The 25,821-nt window shown below is 47.0% G+C and overlaps 1 protein-coding gene across 2 annotated transcripts in view; it reads left to right on the top strand.

Annotated features, from left to right (window-relative positions):
- Nucleotides 1–13,275: 13,275 nt before the first annotated feature.
- The window catches only part of LOC138663001 (oocyte zinc finger protein XlCOF8.4-like), a 39,905-nt gene continuing 27,359 nt past the window's right edge, over nt 13,276–25,821 (top strand). For both annotated transcript variants that reach the window (XM_069749040.1, XM_069749041.1), the window contains exons 1-2: nt 13,276–13,333; nt 23,038–23,165. The gene's annotated coding sequence lies outside the window, so the exon portion shown is untranslated. The remainder of the gene's footprint in view (nt 13,334–23,037; nt 23,166–25,821) is intronic.

The following is a 25,821-nucleotide window of genomic DNA, read 5'->3' as shown; positions in this document are numbered from 1 at the left end:
CTTATGTTAGAATAAAAATCAGATGAGGGCAATCCTGTAAATGTCGGCTGCCCTCGGAGCAATGTTCTTCTATCAGGCCGGGCAAATCTGTATACAGCTGCGATGTGACTGAAATCAGATGGGTGTGAGCACAAAACATTGGACGCCATACGGCCCATCAGTGCGACATTTCTAAAGATACAATTCTGTAATATGGAAAACTGGAAATGGCCCAGTAAGATTAATAAAAACTGGGCGAGCTCAGCAATGAGAAGTGAGAACAAATCATCCTGTTGTCTTGGATGAGATTGGGAACACTTTCTTTTATACACTACTGTAAGCGTCCTCCTACACAGGTCCTTCTCAAAAAATTAGCATATAGTGTTAAATTTCATTATTTACCATAATGTAATGATTACAATTAAACTTTCATATATTATAGATTCATTATCCACCAACTGAAATTTGTCAGGTCTTTTATTGTTTTAATACTGATGATTTTGGCATACAACTCCTGATAACCCAAAAAACCTGTCTCAATAAATTAGCATATTTCACCCATCCAATCAAATAAAAGTGTTTTTTAATAACAAACAAAAAAAACAACAAATAATAATGTTCAGTTATGCACTCAATACTTGGTCGGGAATCCTTTGGCAGAAATGACTGCTTCAATGCGGCGTGGCATGGAGGCAATCAGCCTGTGACACTGCTGAGATGTTATGGAGGCCCAGGATGCTTCAATAGCGGCCTTAAGCTCATCCAGAGTGTTGGGTCTTGCGTCGCTCAACTTTCTCTTCACAATATCCCACAGATTCTCTATGGGGTTCAGGTCAGGAGAGTTGGCAGGCCAATTGAGCACAGTAATACCATGGTCAGTAAACCATTTACCAGTGGTTTTGGCACTGTGAGCAGGTGCCAGGTCGTGCTGAAAAATGAAATCTTCATCTCCATAAAGCATTTCAGCCGATGGAAGCATGAAGTGCTCCAAAATCTCCTGATAGCTAGCTGCATTGACCCTGCCCTTGATGAAACACAGTGGACCAACACCAGCAGCTGACATGGCACCCCACACCATCACTGACTGTGGGTACTTGACACTGGACTTCAGGCATTTTGGCATTTCCTTCTCCCCAGTCTTCCTCCAGACTCTGGCACCTTGATTTCTGAATGACATGCAAAATTTGCTTTCATCAGAAAAAAGTACTTGGGACCACTTAGCAACAGTCCAGTGCTGCTTCTCTGTAGCCCAGGTCAGGCGCCTCTGCCGCTGTTTATGGTTCAAAAGTGGCTTTACCTGGGGAATGCGGCACCTGTAGCCCATTTCCTGCACACGCCTGTGCATGGTGGCTCTGGATGTTTCCACACCAGACTCAGTCCACTGCTTCCTCAGGTTCCCCAAGGTCTGGAATCGGTCCTTCTCCACAATCTTCCTCAGGGCCCGGTCTCCTCTTCTCGTTGTACAGCGTTTTCTGCCACATTGTTTCCTTCCAACAGACTTACCATTGAGGTGCCTTGATACAGCACTCTGGGAACAGCCTATTTGTTGAGAAATTTCTTTCTGGGTCTTACCCTCTTGCTTGAGGGTGTCAATGATGGCCTTCTTGACATCTGTCAGGTCGCTAGTCTTACCCATGATGGGGGTTTTGAGTAATGAACCAGGCAGGGAGTTTATAAAAGCCTCAGGTATCTTTTGCATGTGTTTAGAGTTAATTAGTTGATTCAGAAGATTAGGGTAATAGGTCGTTTAGAGAACCTTTTCTTGATATGCTAATTTATTGAGACAGGTTTTTTGGGTTATCAGGAGTTGTATGCCAAAATCATCAGTATTAAAACAATAAAAGACCTGACAAATTTCAGTTGGTGGATAATGAATCTATAATATATGAAAGTTTAATTGTAATCATTACATTATGGTAAATAATGAAATTTAACACTATATGCTAATTTTTTGAGAAGGACCTGTACTGAGCCTGATAGAGACTGGAGGAAACGCCCAAGATGCTGCGTGAAATTATTTTTACACTTCTCCTTTAAAAGGGTATCAACCATTGATGATTCTCAAATTTTAATATTTTACTAACTTTTTTTTTTTTAAGAAAAATTTAGACAATTACCGTATACTGTTCATTTACCACCCCGATGCAGCATGCCATAACAAGCTGATGCACGCTGCCAGTAATGAAGCATGGGTCAGTGTGCCCTAATTCCGCCTCTTCTCTACTGGGAATTATTGTTGGGGGGGGACATGAGGAGAGCATCAAATGAAGGATGTGGTGGAGGTGTACCTGCTTCAAGGAGATGACATGGTTGATCTGTGCCCGTTACGTGTCTACATGAAACACGTTCCTCTGGTGCATGCAGTCCACGGGATGTTGTGCACCATATCCTAGGCACGAGCACCGCTGGATGGATAGTGAGGCAAGAACATGTGGAGGTGGTGTTATATTGGATGGCTGATAGCGCCTCCAGTTCCTTCCACTGGGTCCACTGCTGAAAGCGCAGAGTTTTCACCTGAGGACCGTGGGCATCTTTCTTCCACCTCACCCCCTTGCAAATCGGCCAAGCAGTATCAGCCCAAAGTCATGAAGCAGTCTCTTCTGATTTTTTTTAACATTTTCTTAACCTGAGCACCACCTGCATCTGAGTTCTAAGTATGAGCTGCAGTAGAGTAGACACCTTAAAAAACATGACAGATGTGAGCTTTCCTCCTGCTCCCTCTTCTGCTGCGGTTGTGATAGAAATATGTATATCATGTAGATCTCACTTGCATGTATACTCCTCTATAATCATATATACTCATATAAACGCAAATATATCTATATACATTATAATCAATGGCTTAAAATGGCTGACATAAACTGATATAAGCCAGACAGACTGTATGGGGGTTTTCCAGGCAAAAAGTGGAACAACTCCAGATGTATTAAGTGATGATCAGATGTCTCAACTTTGTCCTAGATGCAGAAAGATGCAGACAGCTAAAATGTAGTTGCTTAATCAGCATTCATATGTGCATTAATCACAATATTCCATATATATTTAGATAACCAATAACAGAGGAGCTAGACAATATGGTAATTAACTAACCACCCCTAACCACTCCTTTCTATATGCAATTCTAAAACTATGTATGTACAATAAATGATCAGTATTGATGGAATGCTTTTCTGTCATAATGGTGTACAGTCTCATTCTTGAGCACTCAAAATACTCAGTCTTATTGGGAACGGCCGCAGCAAACACGGGATAGATTTATCCAACCCAAATTTCCATAACAAATGGCGCCTACCGCGAGGCATGAACGAAACAAACGGGGGACCCTGCTGACTAGAGAGACGGAGGTGTTGGCCACGGCCTTGGTTCACTGGACGGAGACTGCACAGCTCCATAAGTAGGGTAAGAAAATGTTATCATCTTACCTGAAAGTCCCTTGTGCCCAGTCCGGGTCTATACCTCTTGCCGGTCAGGAGTGGTCACCACCGCACGCATTCCCAGGTAGTGTAAAAAGTCCAAGCCCGTATCCAAAACCCTGGGATCAAGGTGTCTGCTGTGTGCCGTGTATGTGTTCCATGTTTGTGTAAGATCCGGGAGACAGTTGGGACAGTGACTGTTTTGCTTGTGGTTGCTGGGTAACAGACCGCAAGAGGTCAAATCGCTCGATAAGTTATTGCAGGATTCCTGTGCATAGGAGGAACAGGTAGTTCCGGGGCAGGTGGTCCCAGGCTCCAGGCACGGGTAGTGATAACTTAGAGGGCTACTGCAGATTCCCGTAGTGTCGGCAATCCAGTCAGGATGACCGGACCGGGGTGGTAGGTTTCCCGCTTGTTGTGTTTCTCACTCAGGCGGCCCGGGCACAGGTGTGCCCAGTGCGATTGGCAGTAGTCTGTTCCCAGAGCAACTTGCACGTGTCACAAAATAATAAAAGGGCATCGGTTTCTCCCGGATGTCTGTATCTGTTTCTGTTTGTGTCACGTATTGCTGCTTTAAGTGCATACAATTAGAAAGGAAAGGTTTTTTTTCTCTTTTTCTGAACTTCCCTTTCTGCCGCTGGCAAAGATATATCCATTGTAAATCACACTGTCACATTCGTTTTTTTCCTTTTTTTGCTAAGTTTCCTGTTCCTGCAGTGCTGGCTATGGTGTAGCTATTTGTAAAGAAGTGGAACTAAATAGTATCTATCATTTTTTCTGTGACATACTTGTTTTTCAGATATGTGATATTAGTAACATTGGATACAGCAGCATATGAAGAGGGGAAGTGTGTCTCTGACTGCATTTGAGCGCAGAGAGTTTAGGGGGAAAAAAAGAGAGAGAGAAAACGTTTTAACTTTTTATTCTTTTGAAGGTTTTTTCCTCTTTCCTTCAGTTTTTTTACATTTTAAAGTTTTTTAAAGTTTTTTAATATCTATATACACTATAATCATTTGGTTAAAATGGCTGACATAAACTGATATAAGCCAGAGACACTGTTCGGTGATTTCCACCCAAAAAAGCAGAACAATGCCAGATGTATTAAGTGATGATCAGATGTCTCAACTTTGTCCTAGATGCAGAAAGATGCAGACAACTACACTTTAGTTGCTTAATCAGCATTCATATGTGCATTAATCACAATATTCCATATATATTTAGATAACCAATAACAGAGGAGCTAGACAATATGGTAATTAACTAACCACCCCTAACCACTCCTTTCTATATGCACGTTTAAAACTATGTATGTACAATAAAGGGTCAGTATTGATGGAATGTTATTGTCACAATTTTGTGCAGTCTCATTCTTGAGCGGTCAAAATACTCAGTCTTATTGGGAACGGGCGCAGCACACAAGGGATAGATTTATCCAACCCAAATTTCCATAACGAATGATGCTTTACGGCCGGCCGGCGCTGACACAGTGCAGGGAAGCTGACGCCGTGGGACGTGACAGACACCGGAATGTAAGTATGTACTGTTTTTTTTTTTTTACTTTTACAATGGTAACCAGGGTAAACATCGGGTTACTAAGCGCGGCCCTGCGCTTAGTAACCCGATATTTACCCTGGTTACCCGGGGACCTCGGCATCGTTGGTCGCTGGAGAGCTGTCTATGTGACAGCTCTCCAGCGACCACACAGCGACGCTGCAGCGATTGGCATCGTTGTCTATATCAATGCAGCGTCGCTAAATGTGACGGTACCTTTACATTCTATGGGATAATGGGGAAGAGACAGAAGGTCAGGGGTGCAGCAGCTCGGGTGGTTGGTGAGGCGGCAGCTCAGGTGGTTGGCGAGGCGGCAGAATGGTTATTGCAGGCTGTAGGTTTTCCTGAAGAGATGGGCTTTCAGGTTCCGTCTGAAGGATCCGAGGGTGGTGGATAATTGGACGTGTTGAGGCGTGGAATTCCAGAGGATTGGGGAGAAATCTTGGAGGCGGTTGTGTGAGGAATGAATAAGTGTGGAGGAGAGTAGAAAGTCTTGGGAGGATCGGAGATTATGTGAGGGAAGATATTGGGAGATTAGTTCAGAGATATAGGGAGGGGACAGGTTGTGGATGGCTTTGTAGATCAGTGTTAGTATTTTAAACTGGATTCGTTGGGGAATTGGGAGCCAGTGGAGGGATTTGCAGAGGGGAGAAACGGGATTAGTGAGGAGAGGTGGATTAGCCGGGCAGCAGAGTTGAGGACAGACTGGAGTGGTGCAAGAGAGTTGGCGGGGAGGCCACAGAGGAGGATGTTGCAGTAGTCGAGGTGGGAGATGATGAGGGCATGCACAAGCGTTTTAGTAGATTGAGGGCAGAGGAAGGGACAGATTCTGGCAATATGTTTGAGTTGGAGGTGACAGGAGGTGGCAAGAGTTTAGACGTGCGGTTTGAAGAACAGGGCAGTGTCAAGAGTTACCGCGAGGCAGCGGATTTCAGGTGCGGGAGAGAGCGTGATGCCTTTTACCATAGTAGATAAATCAGGTAGGAGGGATATGCGAGATGGAGGAAAGATGAGTTCTGTATTGTCTACATTGAGTTTTAGGAAACGAGAGGTGAAGAAGGAGGATATAGCTGATAGACACTTCGGGATTCTGGACAGCAGAGAGGCGACATCTGGGTGAGAGAGGTAGATCTGAGAGTCATCAGCAAAAAGGTGGTACTGGAAGCCATGGGACTTTATGAGTTGTCCTAGGCCAAGGGTATAGATGGAAAAAAGTAGGGGCCCCAGGACAGAGCCTTGATGGACTCCAACAGAGAGAGGGCAGGATGAGCCAATACAGTCTGCCGTGCCTGCGCATCGACTGCAGAGTTGCCCAGATCATACCCCTACTGATTACTGGGTGGCCACCCTGCTAGATCCCTGCTGCAAAGACAAAGTACCATTATTAATTCCGTCACTGGAGCCGGATGGCAAAATGTGTGAATACAAGCACATGCTGGTAGGGGCACTACTGATGGAATTCCCACCTGACAGAAGAAACACAAGGCAGAGGAGGAGGAAGTCACCAAAGCAGCTGGGGACCACCTCAGAAAGGAAGGGTTAGCATGGCTAAAATGTGAAAAAAAAATTCATCAGCACGCCACAACATCCAGCACCACCATCTGATACGGTCTATACAACCAGGTGCCAGCATTATAACAACATGGTGGAAGAGTACATGTCCGTGTCCACACGTCTGCATGTAGGGTTGAGCGAAAGGGGTCGCCATTTTCAGAAGTCGCCGACTTTTGGCAAAGTCGGGTTTCATGAAACCCGACCCGACCCCTGTGTGGGGTCGGCCATGAGGTTGGCGATCTTCTGAATCTGGTATCGGAATTCCGATACCGAGTTCCGATATGTTTGCAATATGTTTGTATATACCTAATAGGAATATACTCACCCTCGGACGCGCCCTACTTCTTTCCGGCAGCCTTCCTTCCTAAGAATCAGCGCTTGAAGGACCTTCGGTGACATCGCGGCTTGTGATTTGTCACGTGAGCGGTCACATGGGCGGTCGCGCGACCAATCACAAGCCGCGACGTCATCTAAGGTCTTTCACGCGCTGATTCTAAGGAAGGAAGGCTGCCGGTTAGTACCAGGGCGCGTCAGAGGGTGAATATAGCAATATTTTTTATTTTAATTCTTTATTTTACACTTAAATATGGATCCCAGGGCCTGAAGGAGAGTTTCCACTCCTTCAGACCCTGGGAACCATTGGAAACCCAATGCACTGCATTGGGTTTCGTGTTTCGGCCGACCCCGACTTTTTTATTGGATTGGCCGATTTCACTCGACCCGACTTTTGAAAAAGTCGGGTTTTGTGAAACCCGACCCGATCCTATAAAAGTAAAAGTCGCTCAACCCTATCTGCATGTACTAAGTGATGGCTCTGCCCATTTAACTTCTTGGTTTCAAAACTGGACACATGGCCTAGGCTTGTACTTTTTGACTCGGAAATGCTGGCATGCCCCATGGCAAGTGTAATGTTGGAACGTGTGTTTATCACCGCAGGAGATATAATCACACATAGGCGCATCCACCTGGCCAAAGCCAACGTGGGCACTCTCACATTCATTAAAAGAAACCAGGAGTGGAGTCCACAGGACTTGTCTGTACCTTTGGCTGCCCAGACAAATGTACCATCTGCACCCAGACATTGTTATATTTTATTTGCCATTTGTTTTATTTTGGGGCCTCACCAAAAAGGAAGAGAAATAAAATCCACAAAAATAAAGTTGGATACCATCAGCCTTGCCTTTTCCACCTACAGCGCAATGTCCACCTACTGCTAGTCCACCTACACCACCTCCTCCTCCACTAGGACATCCGACTACTGCATCTACATTGTTCTTTTTTATTTTATGCTATGTTCTTTTAAGTGCTTCCATAAGTTAATTAAAATAACCCACAAAACCTGTTGGATACCTCATCCCCTGCCTCTTCCACCTTCATCACCGCATCCGCCTCAAGCTCATCCACCTACTACACCTCCTCCTACATTTGGACCTATGCCTCTTTTTTTCAAGATTATTATTATTACATTTTATTCTTTGTTATTTTAGGTGATCTTGCTATCCACATTTTTGTTTTCAGGGCTATTGTCCTGCTTACCCCCTTTTTGTTTCATTTTTCACCTTTAACCTTAACTATCCCCATTTTACAGCATGAAAGTTCGAGACCACATTGGCTGTGAGCTGGTCTCATTATGCTGGGAAGGGCCCAATAAATATTTACCTTTTCAGCCTATTAATCACTGAACAGCTGTCTGCTTTTTCTTTGCTGGTTATTAAAAAATGGGTGATATTAAAAAGCTGTGAAGGTCCATGGATATTGGCCCCTATCAACACTAATCCTCAGCCACACGAGAAATGGAGCATCTATTACAAGCGCTAATTCTTGAGCATCGCCTCAGCTCTTCCTGATTGCTTTTGTACAGTGGCAATGGGGGTAATATACAGTGGGGCAAAAAAGTATTTAGTCAGTCAGCAATAGTGCAAGTTCCACCACTTAAAAAGATGAGAGGCGTCTGTAATTTACATCATAGGTAGACCTCAACTATGGGAGACAAACGGAGTAAATAAAATCCAGAAAATCACATTGTCTGTTTTTTTAACATTTTATTTGCATATTATGGTGGAAAATAAGTATTTGGTCAGAAACAAACAATCAAGATTTCTGGCTCTCACAGACCTGTAACTTCTTCTTTAAGAGTCTCCTCTTTCCTCCACTCATTACCTGTAGTAATGGCACCTGTTTAAACTTGTTATCAGTATAAAAAGACACCTGTGCACACCCTCAAACAGTCTGACTCCAAACTCCACTATGGTGAAGACCAAAGAGCTGTCAAAGGACAGCAGAAACAAAATTGTAGCCCTGCACCAGGCTGGGAAGACTGAATCTGCAATAGCCAACCAGCTTGGAGTGAAGAAATCAACAGTGGGAGCAATAATTAGAAAATGGAAGACATACAAGACCACTGATAATCTCCCTCGATCTGGGGCTCCACGCAAAATCCCACCCCGTGGGGTCAGAATGATCACAAGAACGGTGAGCAAAAATCCCAGAACCACGCGGGGGGACCTAGTGAATGAACTGCAGAGATCTGGGACCAATGTAACAAGGCCTACCATAAGTAACACACTACGCCACCATGGACTCAGATCCTGCAGTGCCAGACGTGTCCCACTGCTTAAGCCAGTACATGTCCGGGCCCGTCTGAAGTTTGCTAGAGAGCATTTGGATGATCCAGAGGAGTTTTGGGAGAATGTCCTATGGTCTGATGAAACCAAACTGGAACTGTTTGGTAGAAACACAACTTGTCGTGTTTGGAGGAAAAAGAATACTGAGTTGCATCCATCAAACACCATACCTACTGTAAAGCATGGTGGTGGAAACATCATGCTTTGGGGCTGTTTCTCTGCAAAGGGGCCAGGACGACTCATCCAGGTACATGAAAGAATGAATGGGGCCATGTATCGTGAGATTTTGAGTGCAAACCTCCTTCCATCAGCAAGGGCATTGAAGATGAAACGTGGCTGGGTCTTTCAACATGACAATGATCCAAAGCACACCACCAGGGCAACGAAGGAGTGGCTTCGTAAGAAGCATTTCAAGGTCCTGGAGTGGCTTAGCCAGTCTCCGGATCTCAACCCTATAGAAAACCTTTGGAGGGAGTTGAAAGTCCGTGTTGCCAAGCGAAAAGCCAAAAACATCAGTGCTCTAGAGGAGATCTGCATGGAGGAATGGGCCAACATACCAACAACAGTGTGTGGCAACCTTGTGAAGACTTACAGAAAACGTTTGACCTCTGTCATTGCCAACAAAGGATATATTACAAAGTATTGATATGAAATTTTGTTTCTGACCAAATACTTATTTTCCACCATAATATGCAAATAAAATGTTAAAAAAAACAGACAATGTGATTTTCTGGATTTTTTTTCTCAGTTTGTCTCCCATAGTTGAGGTCTACCTATGATGTAAATTACAGACGCCTCTCATCTTTTTAAGTGGTGGAACTTGCACTATTGCTGACTGACTAAATACTTTTTTGCCCCACTGTATACAGCTCTGGCAAAAATTAAGAAACCACCACATCAAAACCCTGTCATGGGCAGCCCATTCTCCAGACCTGAACACCATTGGAAACCTCTGGAATGTAATCAAGAGGATGATGGATAGTCACAAGCCATCAAACAAAGAAGAACTGCTTTCATTTTTGCACCAGAAGCAGTGCGAAACACTGCTGGAAAGCTGCCAAGATGCATGAAAGCTGTGATTAATAGTGTTGAGCGATACCTTCCGATATTTGAAAGTATCGGTATCGGATAGTAGCAGCCGATATCCAAAAAATATCGGATATCGCCGATACCGATATCCGATACCAATACAAGTCAATGTGACACAAATATCGGAAGGTATCCTGTAATGGATCCCAGGGTCTGAAGGAGAGGAAACTGCCATGATTCCCTTCCTAAGAATGAGCGCGTGAAAGACCTTCGATGACGTCGCGGCTTGTGATTGGTCGCGTGACTGCTCATGTGACTGCTCATGCGACCAATCACAAGCCGCGACGTCATCGCAGGTCCTTCATGCGCTCATTCTTAGGAAGGAAAGCATGGCGGTTGCAGTGGTTACAACCAGGGCGCGTCCGAGGGTGAGTATATCAATATTTTTTATTTTTATTCTTTATTTTACACATTAATATGAATCCCGATACCAATTCCTGATATCACAAAAATATCGGAACTCGGTATCGGAATTCCAATACCGCAAATATCGGCCGATACCTGATACTTGCGGTATCGGAATGCTCAACACTAGTGATTAAACATTATGGTTATTCAACAAAATATTAATTTCTGAACTCTTCCTGAGTTAAAACATTAGTAGTGTTGTTTCTAAATGATTATGAACTTGCTTTCTTTGCATTATTTGAGGTCTGAAATCACTGGGTTTTTTTTTGTTTGTTTTTTTATTTTATATTTATTCTGTCAGAAAAAAATATTAAATTTATTGCTTGAAAATTCTGAGACATGTCAGAAGTTTATAGAATAAAAGAACAATTTACATTTTACTCAAAAATCAGACAACCTGGACATTTTGCAGTGGTCTCTTAATTTTTGCCAGGGCTGTAAGTATAATCACAACTGTGATTTGTCAAAAATCAGAGCTGACATCAAGCCCAGGGTTAGTAATAGAGAAGTGTCTATGAAACACCCCGATTACTAACACTGTAAGTAAAAATAAAGAAACACAGATTAAAAACATGTAATTAAAATATAAAAACAGACGCCCTCTTTCACCCATTTAACAAAAAAAAACCACCTGCAGGTTCAATGAGATCCACAAGGTCCAGCGTAATCCACATCGAGGTCCCAAGACGATCCCCGGCTCCAATACATACAGAGGCCACAGTGACATCATAAAACGTGACCCCTCCCCGTGTCCGCCGTACACACACTAAGGGTGGCATGGAAGCCGCCACCTGTGAGGTCACTGGAGATTACAGTTAGCGGTTATCATAGACCCTCTGAGCTGTCAACTGTCATTTGAGGTGAACTCAGGGAGCACAGTGACCGGCAATACGCATAACCTGGCGGAAACATTGTAGTAGGTTGGATTGCCGGACTGCCCCCTGCGTGACACAGGGGCACTACAGTACGGAAGTCCGACAGTGAACAGTGGAATCATTACAGTGCATCAGATTGGTGAATCACTGGTGGACTGCGTTGCCCACTAGAATTTGTTATATACAGCAAGCTAAATATAAGTGGGCAGAAGGACCTGGTGTTTTAGCTTACTAAGTCTGGTATTAAACCACTCCAAGGGACCTGGTCCTTTATCCCACTTGGATTTAGCTTTCTCACAGTGAGCAGGCTAAATCCAAGTTGGCAGAAGGACCTGGTCCATTTGGCCAATAGCTACAGTATTTAACCCTTCACAACGCATGATGCAGTTACGTCATATATCATAAAAATATAAGAAAAAAAAATACCGCTTTTGCTCCATTAAAAAAAATACACAAATTTGGAATTGATGTGTTCAGAAAGGTCTGACCAATCAAAATCTAAAATAATCTGATTGGTAAACGGCATAATGAGAAAAAACTCAAAACGCCATAATTCCGTTTTTTTTTGGTCACTGCAACATTGTAATAAAATTAAATAATAGGTGATCAAAACATGGTATCTGCGCCTAAAATGGTATCAATAAGAACGTCCCGCCAAAATAATAAAGTCCCAACGGCGATGTGGATGGAAAAATAAAAAAGTTATGGGAAGGAAAAAAAATGAAAAAAAATGGAAAATCGCCCGAGGGTTAAAATACTTGTAGGTGTATGCATGGAAAAAAATCTGTGGTTGTGTGATCTACAAAAATGATCACCAGTAAATAAAACGGGAAGCGGATGAGATTGGCGCAGAATATTGTACACACTGGGATTAAGGGGAAAATTCTTGTGTATAATTGTCACATATAAATAAATGTGTGATCAGATGTCAGATCTAGTCTGCAGCTCAATATTACTGCAAAAATCACATGACAGGATTCATATACAGTAAAGGCCAAAAGTTTGGACACACCTTCTTATTTAAAGATTTTTCTGTATTTTCATGACTATGAAAATTGTAAATTCACACTGAAGGCATCAAAACTATGACTTAACACATGTGGAATTATATACTTAACAAAAAAGTGTGAAACAACTGAAATTATGTCTTATATTCTAGGTTCTTCAAAGTAGCCACCTTTTGCTTTGATGACTGCTTTGCACACTCTTGGCATTCTCTTGATGAGCTTCAAAAGGTAGTCACCGGGAATGGTTTTCACTTCACAGGTGAATTAATAAGTGGGATTTCTTGCCTTATAAATGGGGTTGGGACCATCAGTTGTGTTGTGCAGAAGTCTGGTGGACAGCGCTACAAAGAAACTGTACTTCAAAACGTACTTTGAGTTCAGTCTTAGCACTTGCGTTGTGTAAATGAAAGCAACATACTTCCGTTTTTGATGGATTTGACTTTAGCCTCCATTGTTGAAAATACTTTCCCATTACACTAAGATCTCCTGTTAGAACCTCCTCTGCTTCCTCCATTGTTTTGCTCATTGTAGCAAGTGCCCATTCATCGGCATATCCACATTTCTGTGATATTCATTCAGGAATGTCAGCTAGGTACAAAGCAAACAGGAGAGGAGCCAGCACTGATCCCTGGGCCAAACCATCGTTTAAGGTTTTCTTACAACTGGTTGAATCACCCATGATAAGTTCAAAGGTTCGATTTGCAATTCACTCTGGATCTCATTCCTTGAGGCCCCTGATCACGCGACCCCTGACTCCTCCCTCCTGTGACCTCATCACAGGTCCTGTGCGCACAGAGCAGCCATATATGTGGAGTGCGGCTCTGCAGGTGGAGGTATGTGGAGATTCCCCATTACTGAGCGCGGGGACATTAACCCCTTCTGCACGGAGACTCTTTATAAGAATCATAACGTTGTTGTTCTGTTTCCTGTAATAGATACATACGAGCCAACTATGGAGGACAGGAAGTGAGGGAGCGTATTGTTCTCCTAGTACAGGGCCCCTTTCTTGGCCCCACACAGTGCAATGCCCCCATTATGCCCTGTAAGCAGGTTCTGCCCCACACCCAGCTGCCTCGGGCACTTTACCATCAGCTGGTACCTCAGATTCTTCCCCGCACCCCTTTCCTTTGTTGGCGCCAAATCTGTTCTGCCTTTGGGGCTCCGGCCTTTATAATATTAGTAACTGCGTCATCAAGGTCTCCTGACCAGGTGCACCCTCTAGACTCTTCCCTCCGGAAACCCTCCCTCTTCCCATTGATGTCACATGGTCCCGTCTGGACGGCAGATAGCAGTCTGTACAAATGCAGCACAGCCCTGAGGAGTCTTTTTTATGACTCTCCTTTTTACACCCCTTATGTAATATATATGATGGCGCTCACACAGTATGATGTTTCCACAGTACTGGCATCTCTCATAAAAAAGGTATTTTCACACTACCGCCATACCCCCACACAGTATAATGTTCTCATAGTACTGCCATCCCCCCACACACAGTATAATGTTCTCATAGTACCGCCATACCCTCACACACAGTATAATGTTCTCATAGTACCGCCATACCCCCACACACAGTATAATGTTCTCATAGTACCGCCATACCCCCACACACAGTATAATGTTCTCATAGTATCGCCATACCCCCACACACAGTATAATGTTCCTACAGTATCGCCATACCCCCACACACAGTATAATGTTCTCATAGTATCGCCATAACCCCACACACAGTTTAATGTTCTCATAGTACCGCCATACCCCCACACACAGTATAATGTTCCTACAGTACCGCCATACCCCCACACACAGTATAATGTTCTCATAGTATCACCATACCCCCACACACAGTATAATGTTTTCATAGTACCGCCATACCCCCACACACAGTATAATGTTCCTATAGTACCGCCATACCCCCACACACAGTATAATGTTCCTACAGTACCGCCATACCCCCACACACAGTATAATGTTCCTACAGTACCGCCATCCCACCACACACAGTATAATGTTCCTACAGTACCGCCATACCCCCACACACAGTATAATGTTCTCATAGTATCGCCATACCCCCACACACAGTATAATGTTTTCATAGTACCGCCATACCCCCACACACAGTATAATGTTCCTACAGTACCGCCATACCCCCACACACAGTATAATGTTCCTACAGTACCGCCATACCCCCACACACAGTATAATGTTCCTACAGTACCGCCATCCCACCACACACAGTATAATGTTCCTACAGTACCGCCATACCCCCACACACAGTATAATGTTCTCATAGTATCGCCATACCCCCACACAGTATAATGTTTTCATAGTACCGCCATACCCCCACACACAGTATAATGTTCCTACAGTACCGCCATACCCCCACACACAGTATAATCTTCTCATAGTACCGCCATACCACCACACACAGTATAATGTTCTCATAGTACCGTCATACCCCCACACACAGTATAATGTTCTCATAGTACCGCCATACCCCACACACAGTATAATGTTCCTACAGTACCGCCATACCACCACACAGTATAATGCTCTCATAGTACAGCCATACCCCCACACACAGTATAATCTTCTCATAGTACTGCTATACCCCCCACACACAGTATAAAATTCTCACAGTACCGCTATACCCCCACACACAGTATAAAGTTCCAACAGTACCATCATCCCACCACACACAGTATTTTGGTCCCACAATAGTGGCTTCCCACAGACACAGGATAATGTTTCCACAGGACTGGCATCCCCCTCACACACAGTATAATGTCCCCACAGTACTGCCATCCCCCCACTTTCTAATGTTCCCACAGTACTGCCCCCTACATACACAATATGGTACCATCCACCTCACTGACTACCTCCGACCACCGACATTTAATAAATACTCAGCCTCATTCTTGGTGCAGATACTAATGAACCCAGGATCTATGAGATATTTACCATACGATAGTTGGATAGGCAGGAGTGTATCATCCATAAAGGTAGCCCACTCGGTTGCTATGATGCCTATGAATTGACAGGGCTCGGTGGGGTGTGGTATTGGTCACCCTCTCCTTCCCATCATCACAATGTCAGTGATATCCACACTCCCATGACGGTGATACCGCTGAATAGATTAGTGAATCACGGAGTGGAAAGCTCCTGATCCACCATTCAGCCTTTGCTTCTGTGATAGAAATATATTTATCATTTAGATCTCACTTGCATGTATACTCCTTTAATCATATATACTCACATAAAAGCATATATATCTATATACTCAGCTAGTTTATAATCTATTGCTCAGCTTGACCACATGAGCTAGGCCAGATGGTTCCTTGGTACTTTACAAACACCATAAAACAGGAACTTAGGTCAGATGTCCTGAACTAATGTCTAGAATCCCGCTAAATCTTGCTGAAATGGCAGGATAAGGGTGACAGCTGCTTCTAAGCATGCTAAATCAGCTTGTTGCCAAGTAGACTTTTGTCAGAATATGCCATGTACTCAGTTAAATATATTATGTACTCTGTCAGCCAATGAAATAATAGCTAAATTGTATGTTAATTTACTAAATACCCCCTTTTTATACGCATCTGCAGCGCCCCAGAGTCCTGGTCGTTGCAGTAACGTTGCTCTGCCACTAGGGGAGTGATGTTGCGTCTGATTGCACTAAAGGAGTTCACCTGACCAGGTATCACAGTCACACATTACACTTCACACTCCGGCCACCAGGGGGAGCAAAAGGCACTATGTATTAGGCCACTCTTCACACTCTGGTAAAGCTGGGGGTTGGACAGGAAGTTAGACAGAAAGTAGCCTGGAAGAGCTCCAGGGAGGACCTGTCAGAGGTGGGTTCCTGGCAGGGGCCTAGCAGAAAGGACAGATCGTACGGATCCGCGCCTGCACTACCTTGCGGCGGCATCCCAAGAAAGGGCACGAAGCGAAGTATATTGTGGAGAGGTGAGAAGCGAGATCATAGCACAAAGGAGATAGGGCCAGTAAGAGTCGTGCGCCGAGATCGGCAACATCCTACTGAGGCGCGTAGCCGGTGGCCGGAGCACGAGGAAGTAACAGACTTCAAGCATTACTTCAGACAGCGGCAGGACAGTTAATTATAGGTCGGCTATCCGACATAAATCACCTAAGAGGACATAGGAGGCAATCATGGGAGAGAGGCGACTCAAGGGTCCCAGAATAACTCCAGGCCTACCTGTCATACGGGTGCGTCCCAGCCACATCATCTAGAGGATGGATAGAGAAAGAACTGATACGAAAGTTGTGAGAACTATCCCGTGGTGCTCAGCAGAGAAGGGCTACAACACACAGGCGCTAGTTGGTAGGCACTGATTTCCACCTGCAAAGGGAACTCTCGATGTGCCTTGGGACCGGCCGGTCTCAGCCAGCCCTGTTAGCAGTGCTCTGGATTGCGGATCCCGAAACCTTCAGTAAAAAGGTAAAGAGACTGCAACCCTGCGTCCTCGCCATTCCTCGCGTCTTGCACCACGCACCATCACCTCTCATTGGACGCCCGTTAGCAGGGTCACGGACTGGGTATAGCCACCATGACAACCCCAGGACCGAGACAGAGAAGGCCCGGTATCAAGTACCCCGCGGCCCTGCGTCTGGGGGCGCTCCAACTTGGCGTCACGAACAGGATCTACTTAAGCCTGAAGAATCAGGTCATGTGTGTCTTGGAACTGTGATTGAACTGTGACTTATTGCAAAGACTGTGTATCGCTATTTGCCGCCAAAAATCTGCCATTGCTGCGCCGTGTGGAGCGTGAGGGGAGGAGCCATAACTTAGTGGGTGGAGCCGGCTGGAAAAGAGCGCGGAGCGGGGAGTCCGGGTGAGGTGCCGATCCCGGAAGGAGAACCCCGACCCTGGTGCCGATCCCAGAGGGAGAACCCCGACCCCGGCGCCGATCCTGGGAGAAGAACCTCGACCCCGGCGCCGATCCCGGAAGTAGAACCCCGACCCCGGCAGGTTAGCAAGGGGGAGGAACGGCCATGTCGGATCCCGGGGGAGCGGAGGTGGCGGCCACTGCTGCGGACTCAGGGGCACTTCCAGATTCTGTGGCGGACGCAGCCACAAACCCAGTATCACCGCTAGATGCCGCGGGGCTTGCCGCTCCCATCAGCCCACCGGACACTGCCGCAGCTACGACAGCCATAATGCCCTTCTCTATGCCGTACCTACCAGGAGCCGCCTGGCTCCCGCGATATTCTGGAGAATCACATACATTCACTGACTTTAAAGAGGGGATTTGTAGCCTGCTCGAGTTTTATCCCTTGACAGAGCCCCAGAAAGTTCATATGATAACCAGCCAACTCTTTGGAGCAGCTTTGAGGGAAGTGAAGTCCTGGCCCGTTGCAGATAAGAGAACTGCGAAACAGGTATTTGCAAAGCTTAAAACCACCTTTGACACCCGCACCGCTACGGAAATTAAATTGACGTTCTATGGGTGCAAGCAGAGGCCGCAGGATAGCTTACGGGACTATGCCCTTAATCTTCAGGAGGCGCTGCGGGCCATCAAGCAAAGTGACCCAAACAGCATGCAAGATGAAGATAAACTCCTGAAGGAGCGGTTCATCGAGGAGCTCCTGTGCAGTAACCAAAGGGCCCAGCTACACTTCCTGGCCATGCAGAATCCAGACCTGACTTTTGCGCAATTTAAAGATAAAGCCATCCAGGCACTACCAGAGCGACAGCCCAGCCGTGCCACACTTCCCAGGCGTCAAGTCCTCACTTAACACCAGGAGGTGGCGCCGGACGCACCCGTTTCCGCCGGGGCCGATGCCCAGACGACTTCCCTGCAGGACTGCGCCTCCAGATACAGGAGCTGACCAGGAGCGTTGCTGCCCTAGCCCGGACCGTCCAATCTCTACAGGAGGCCCCCGAGGAGAAGATCCAGTTGGCTTCCAGACCGGAATATGTCCCCTGGCAGCGACCAAGGAGAGTCCCGTCGACCAAAGGCAGAGATGACGATTGCTTTCATCGGGATGGACGACCCATCTGCCGCCGCTGCCACCAGGTGGGCCATCTTGCAAGGTACTGTAATTTAAACGAGCAACCCCTGGGGCAGAGGGCCAACCCCCATGAGTAGAACGGTCAGGCCCGCAGAATTGGAGAGCCAAATACATCGGAGGGCGACCAGTTCTCCCCATCGTGATCGACGGGATACCCAAGAACGCTTGGTTCCCAGGTGACAACTATGCCCTACATTCTTTATAGACGTTATTGGGAGGACACCGACATCACCCGTGGCCCCGATGATGATTTTACCATAATAGCTAGTAATGGTCAGCCACTGCCGCAAGTGGGATATAAAGAGGTCACCATTAAGGTGGGGCGGGTAGAATTGAAGGCCCAGGGAATTGTCATTGTTGATATTGACCGACGTGAATGTAACCCCATGATGACCATCGGTACTAATGTCATAGAAAATTGTCTTGCCGAAGTTATTGTCTTGTTGCAGCAGGTAGCAGAGACAGATGGTTACAGTGAACAACGTGCCCTGCAGAAAGAAATCAGAGCCCTAATGCGGAGACAGCAGGTGGAGCTGACTGGTGGTGAAATTGGCCGGGTCACAGTGAGTGATTCGAACCCCATTGCAATACCCCCCAGGAGTGAAATGTTAATATGGTGTCGGGCAGCCATAGGTCTCGGGGGCAAGGACTATCAGGCCCTAGTAGAACCTGTGTATTCAGATAATAGGCCTACCCTCCTGACAGCCAGAGGGGTGGTTGATGTCCGCAAAGGGAGGGTGCCAGTACGTGTTCTTAACTGTGGGGAGGAAGAAGTCCACCTAACCAAATATGTCACGCTTGCCAAGCTGTTTACTATTAATAACAGCGTGATACAGGCACCCGTGCCCTTGGTCCCGTCCAATCCGGCGGAGGACAACGGCTCTGCAGGGCAATCGAAAGATTGGTGTCAAGAATTACATGTGGGCACTTATTCTACTCCACCTCACCAGATACAGGGGGCCTACAGGGTGGTTCACGAGTATGAGTGGGTATTCAGCAAGCACCCCCTTGATTTCGGGCGGGTTAAAGGGATTCAACACCATATTCCCACAGGAGATCACCCACCCATAAAAGAGAGATACCGTCCTGTACCCCCAGCTCATTATCAGTTTGCCAAGGATATGTTACTAGAGATGAAGGAGGCTGGGGTAGTGAGAGACAGCTGTAGCCCCTGGGCAGCTCCATTAGTTCTCGTTAAGAAGAAAGATGGCACCATGAGGATGTGTGTGGATTATAGGCAACTAAACCGCATTACACATAAGGATGCATATCCCCTGCCTAGGATAGAGGAGTCCTTGGCTGCTTTAAAGTCTGCTAAAAATTTCTCTGCCTTGGATCTCACCAGTGGGTACTGGCAGGTTCCCGTGGCAGAGGCGGACAAGGAAAAGACGACCTTCACGACGCCGATGGGTCTCTGCGAGTTCAACTACATGCCCTACGGATTGTGTAACGCCCCGGGGACGTTCCAGAGGATGATGAGTGCTGTCTGGGACATAAGAACTTTGAGACCGTGCTGCTTTATCTGGACGATGTCATTGTCTTCTCCAAGACCTATGAAGACCATTTGAAGCACCTGGCCAAGGTGTTTGAAGCTCTGTCCAACTTTGGCTTAAAGGTGAAACTGTCCAAATGCCATCTGCTGAAACCCAAAGTGCAGTACCTGGGCCATGTGGTGAGTGCCGAAGGAGTGGCCCCCAACCCCGACAAAGTCACGGTGATAAAGGACTGGCCGCAGCCCGGTAACCTCCACGAAGTCCGACAGTTCCTCGGGTTGGTGGGCTACTGCCGGAGGTTTATCAAAGACTTCACCAAGAAGGCCGCACCGTTGCAAGACCTGTTGGTGGGCCAACCCAAGAAACCCAAGGGTAAGAATACCCCGTTTGATTGGAACAACGGACTGGAAGAATCGTTCACCTGCTTAAAGCCGGCGCTGACGGGAGAAGAGGTACTAGCCTACCCTGAATATGATCAGCCGTTTGTATTGCATACGGATGCCAGCAACGTGGGGCTGGGAGCTGTGCTGTCCTAGGTCCAGAAGGGCAAGGAAAGAGTGATCGCTTACGCCAGCAGGAAACTTCGCCCCACTGAAAGGAACACTGACAACTACAGTTCCTTTAAGCTGGAGTTCCTCGCTGTCGTATAGGCCGTGACGGAGAGGTTCAAGCACTACCTGGCCTCAGCAAAATTCACCATCTTCACGGATAATAATCTGCTAACGCACTTGGACACAGCAAAACTCGGTGCCTTGCAGCAGCGGTGGATGGCCCGGTTGTCCATTTACGATTTCACCATCAAGTACCGGGCGGGCACAAGAATGCGAATGCCGATGCAAACGGGGGAGGATCCAGAAGCATTTGAAGAGGTAGAGCTGCCCGCTTTCCATCACCCCAAGGCAACCCAGTGTTCCCATCAGGTGGAGAACAGGCGCAGGAATCAACAGGGCGCCCCGTTGGATCCCCTGCCCCATCACGGGTGGACAGAGAACCAGGATGGCGACCCTGCGGTCCGTCGGGTGAAAGAGCTCCTGACGCAGGCAGGTTTGCATCCCGGCCCGGATGATCCACCAGAGGCATTACAGTTGTGGAAGGAGAGGGGCAGACTGTTTATCCACGATGGCAAGCTGTGCCGGAGTAGCATCGACCCACGCACTCATGAATTGGTATGGCAGATCGTAGTCCCAAGACAAGATGTGCCAATGGTCCTGGGAGCGTACCACGATTGGGCAGGACACTTCGGGTGGAGAAAACTGGAGAGGCTACACTGTGGGAGGTTCTACTGGATTGGCATGAAGAAAGCCATCGAGAAGTGGTGTCGAGAGTGTGGCCCCTGTAGCCTACGCCGGAAGGATCGTGACAGCCAACGGGCTCCCTTGCAGCCCATCATCACCAAACGGCCGCTCGAGTTGGTCGCGCTGGATCACGTGAAGCTAACAACTAGCCGGTCAGGTTATCTCTACGCTCTCACCATTGTGGACCACTACTCCAGATTCCTGGTAGTCGTACCGGTCAAAGATCTAACGGCTAGGACGGCTGCCAAAACCTTCCAGCAGTACTTCTGTAGACCCCATGGGTACCCGGAGATGGTGCTAACCGATCAGGGACCAGCATTTGAAGCGGAGGTGTTCCAGGAGTTCTGCAATTTGTATGGGTGTAAGAAGATCAGAACCACGCCGTACCATCCACAAACCAACGGGATGTGTGAGAAGATGAACCAAGTGGTGATTGACTTACTGAAGACCTTACCGGTAGAGGAGCGGAACTTGTGGCCCACAAAGTTACCAGACTTGGTAGACATGTACAACCACATTCCGGTGAATTCCACCAACTGCACCCCAGCGTACCTGATGCGAGGAAGGTCTAGCAAGTTACCCGTTGATCTGGACATGGGGGTCCTGACCCCCGAAGATATATCGCCAGATGCGGATTGGGATACCGAGAGGCAGCAAAGGTACCGCAAAGTACAGGAATGTGTAGAAAGAAGTCTCACCCAAGCCAGACAAAAACAAGAAAGGGACTACAATCAGTATGCTCCCGCGGCTCCTTTGTCACCCGGTGAGCAGGTACTCAAACAAAAGAGGAGACTACACAAGCTTGATGACCAATGGGAAGCAGAACCGTATACCATTCTGCCCTCCGATTTCGACAATATGAAGGTCTGTCTCATCAGTAAAGACGGAGGGGAAACCTCAACGACCATATCCAGAGACCACCTCAAAATATGCCCTGATAAGCTGAGAGATAGGGAAACAGACCCCAATACTTCTCCGCCCGTGGAAGAGGAGAAGATGATACACACTGTTCTTGGCGATTTTTCCCAGTCGTGGACTCAAATAAATCAGGCCATTGTGGTATCTGTGTTAACGTTTCGTCAACTGAAACCACCAGAGCTAAATGTGGTGCCAGGGCATCCGGACCCGCAAGCGCAACCGACCCCACCAGAACATGCGATGCCAACAGTCGAACCAGCAAGCCCTCCCTCTGCTATCAGTGAATCTGCCATGCCCACCATTAGTAGTGACAGCTCTGAGAACTCCAGCATGCTGGTGCTGCCCAGACTCACTAGAGGTGTAGCTAGAAGACAGTGCACTACACCAGCGATAGCCAGCGTAGTGGGCCCTGTCAGGCCAATAGCAACCCCTGCGCTGCAGAGGTCTACGCGTAGCACTAAAAATCAGACTCTACTTCGCTATAAAACTTGGAGATATTAATGATAGTTGCTATTTGGTTGAAAATGTTTGTGTAAATATCTTTGTTACGGTTTAAGAATGGACAATGGTGTGATGGATAGTGAATCGCTCCAAAACTTTCACAGGGACCCCTTTGTTTACCCGGGGTCCCTGCTAGTTCAAGGTTGCACCTACTGAACTGGGAGTCATGAACTATGCATGGCCAACCTTTTGCAACGTCCAAGCATCCTCACCTCCCATAACGGGAAGCTATATTTACTTGTTCATAGTATTTGAAAATTTTGTGTTTTCTACTAACATGTATTGTTATTCTTCTTTTCCCAGTCTGGGAGTACTGGATTTAACCGGGGGGAGTGCAGAGCCCCAGAGTCCTGGTCGTTGCAGTAATGTCGATCTGCCGCTAAGGGGAGTGTTGTTGCATCTGATTGCACTAAAGGAGTTCACCTGACCAGGTATCACAGTCACACATTACACTTCACACTCTGGCCACCAGGGGGAGCAAAAGGCACTATGTACTAGGCCACTCCTCACACTCTGGTAAAACTGGGGGTTGGACAGGAAGTTAGACAGAAAGTAGCCTGGAAGAGCTCCAGGGAGGACCTGTCAGAGGTGGGTTCCTGGCAGGGGCCTAGCAGAAAGGACAGATCGTACGGATCCGCGCCTGCACTACCTTGCGGCGGCATCCCAAGAAAGGACACAAATCGAAGTATATTGTGGAGAGGTGAGAAGTGAGATCGTAGTACAAAGGAGAAAGAGCCAGTAGGAGTCGTGCCCCGAGATCGGCAACATTCTACTGAGGCACATAGCCAGTGGCCGAAGCACCGAGAAAGTAACAGACTTCAAGCATTACTTCAGACAGTGGCAGGACAGTTAATTATAGGTCGGCTGTCCGACATAAATCCCCTAAGCGGACATAGGAGGCAATCGTGGGAGAGGGGCGACTCTAGGGTCCCAGAATAACTCAAGGTCTACCTGTCATACGGGTGCATCCCAGCCACATCATCTGGGGGACGAGGAGAGAAAGAACTGATACGAAAGTTGTGAGAACTATCCCGTGGTGCTCAGCAGGGAAGGACTACAGCACACAGGAGCTAGTTGGTAGGTACTGATTTCCACCTGCAAAGGGAACTCTGGATGTGCCTTCGGACAGGCCGGTCTTAGCCAGCCCTGTTAGCAGTGCTCTGGATTGCGGATCCCGAAACCTTCAGTAAAAAGGTAAAGAGACTGCAACCCTGCGTCCTCGTTATTCCTCGCGTCTTGCACCACGCACCATCACCTCTCATTGGACGCCCCTTAGCAGGGTCACGGACCAGGTATAGCCACCGAGACAACCCCAGGACCGAGACAGAGAAGGCCCGGTATCGAGTACCCCGTGGCCCTGTGTCTGGGGGCGCTCCACATCTATAAAACTATGTATCAAAGAATAAACCAGAGATCTGAATGGAATGTTATCCTGTCACTTTTGTGTCAGAGTCATTCTTTCTTGAGCGCTCAACATATCTGATCTGATAATTGGGAATGGCTGCAGCACACACAGGGATAGATTTATCCAAACCAAATCAAATTTCCATAACACTTCTAAGTCTGAGACTCCGTGCACTGCAGGCTGGGGTTGTGGTGGACTGTAAATGCCTCCATACTGAGTGGGGGTTTTATTTTGTGTAGCAGGTTGTGGTGGCCATAATTAGAGATGAGCGAATATGTTCAGAAAACGATCACCAAACATAAATTCGGCACGAATATGGTACATTCAGATTCATGATCGGTATCACGAGCATTTTTCTTAAAGGGAACCTGTCACCCCGGTTTTTCAGTAGGAGATAAAAATACTGTTAAATAGGGCCTGAGCTGTGCATTACTATAGAGTTTTTTGTGTACCCTAATTCCACCCCTAAGCTGCCGAAATAACTTACCAAAGTCGTCGTTTTCGCCTGTCAATCAGGCTGGTCAGGTCATATGGGCGTGGCGACATCGCTGTTTCTTCCCCCAGATCTTGCATATATTTCCGTTGGTGGCGTAGTGGTTTGCGCATGCCCATCTTCTGAGTCCACTGGGCAGGAGAAGAAAAAACGCGCGATCGGCGCCATCTTCCTGAGGCCGCGCGTGCGCATAGGGATTCCTGCTGCCCGGGGCTTCAGGAAAATGGCCGCGGGATGCCGCGCGTGCGCAGATGGAGATCGTGGCGGCCATTTTCCTGAAGTTGAGATGGAAACTCGGCTTCAGGAAAATGGCCGCCGCGATCTCCATCTGCACACGCGCGGCATCCCGCGGCCATTTTCCTGAAGCCCCGGGCATCAGAGGACTCCCTATGCGCACGCGCGGCCTCAGGAAGATGGCCGCCACCAATAGCGCCGATCGCGCGTTTTTTCTTCTCCTGCCCAGTGGATTCAGAAGATGGGCATGCGCAAACCACTACGCCACCAACGGAAATATATGCAAGATCTAGGGGAAGATACAGCGATGTCGCCACGCCCATCTGACCTGACCAGCCTGATTGACAGGCGAAAACGGCGACTTTGGGAAGTTATTTCGGCAGCTTAGGGGTGGAATCAGGGTACACAAAAAACACTATAGTAACGCACAGCTCAGGCCCTATTTAACAGTATTTTTATCTCCTACTGAAAAACCGGGGTGACAGGTTCCCTTTAAGATTGGAAAAAGTCAGTAACATTCGGTAAAAGATATAATAGAGGGAATGGTAGCCAGTGAAGAGATTTGCAGAGGGGGGAAGCGGAGGAGTAGCGAGGAGAGAAATGAATTAGTCGGGCAGCAGAGTTAAGGATGGACTGGAGAGGTACAAGGGTTTTAGCAGGGAGGCCACAGAAAAGGATATTGCAGTAGTCGAAGCGGGAAATCATCACACATCCTGTATCCCATAGTCTAGTGCCCATATACCCATCACACATCCTCCATCCCATAGTCCAGTGCCCATATACTATTATTATTTATATGGCACCATTGATGATCTGTACATGAGGAGGGGTTACATACAGATAACACAGTAAACTAACAATCACAGACTGATACAGAGGGGAGAGGACCCTGCCCTTGTTGGGGTTACATTCTGCAGGATGGTGGGGAAGGAGACAGTAGGTTGGGGGGTTGCAG

This window comes from Ranitomeya imitator, chromosome 2 (assembly GCF_032444005.1).
Source record: "Ranitomeya imitator isolate aRanImi1 chromosome 2, aRanImi1.pri, whole genome shotgun sequence".
In the NCBI taxonomy this organism is placed as follows: Eukaryota; Metazoa; Chordata; class Amphibia; order Anura; family Dendrobatidae; genus Ranitomeya; species Ranitomeya imitator.
This window is presented reverse-complemented; position numbering and strand designations above follow the sequence as displayed.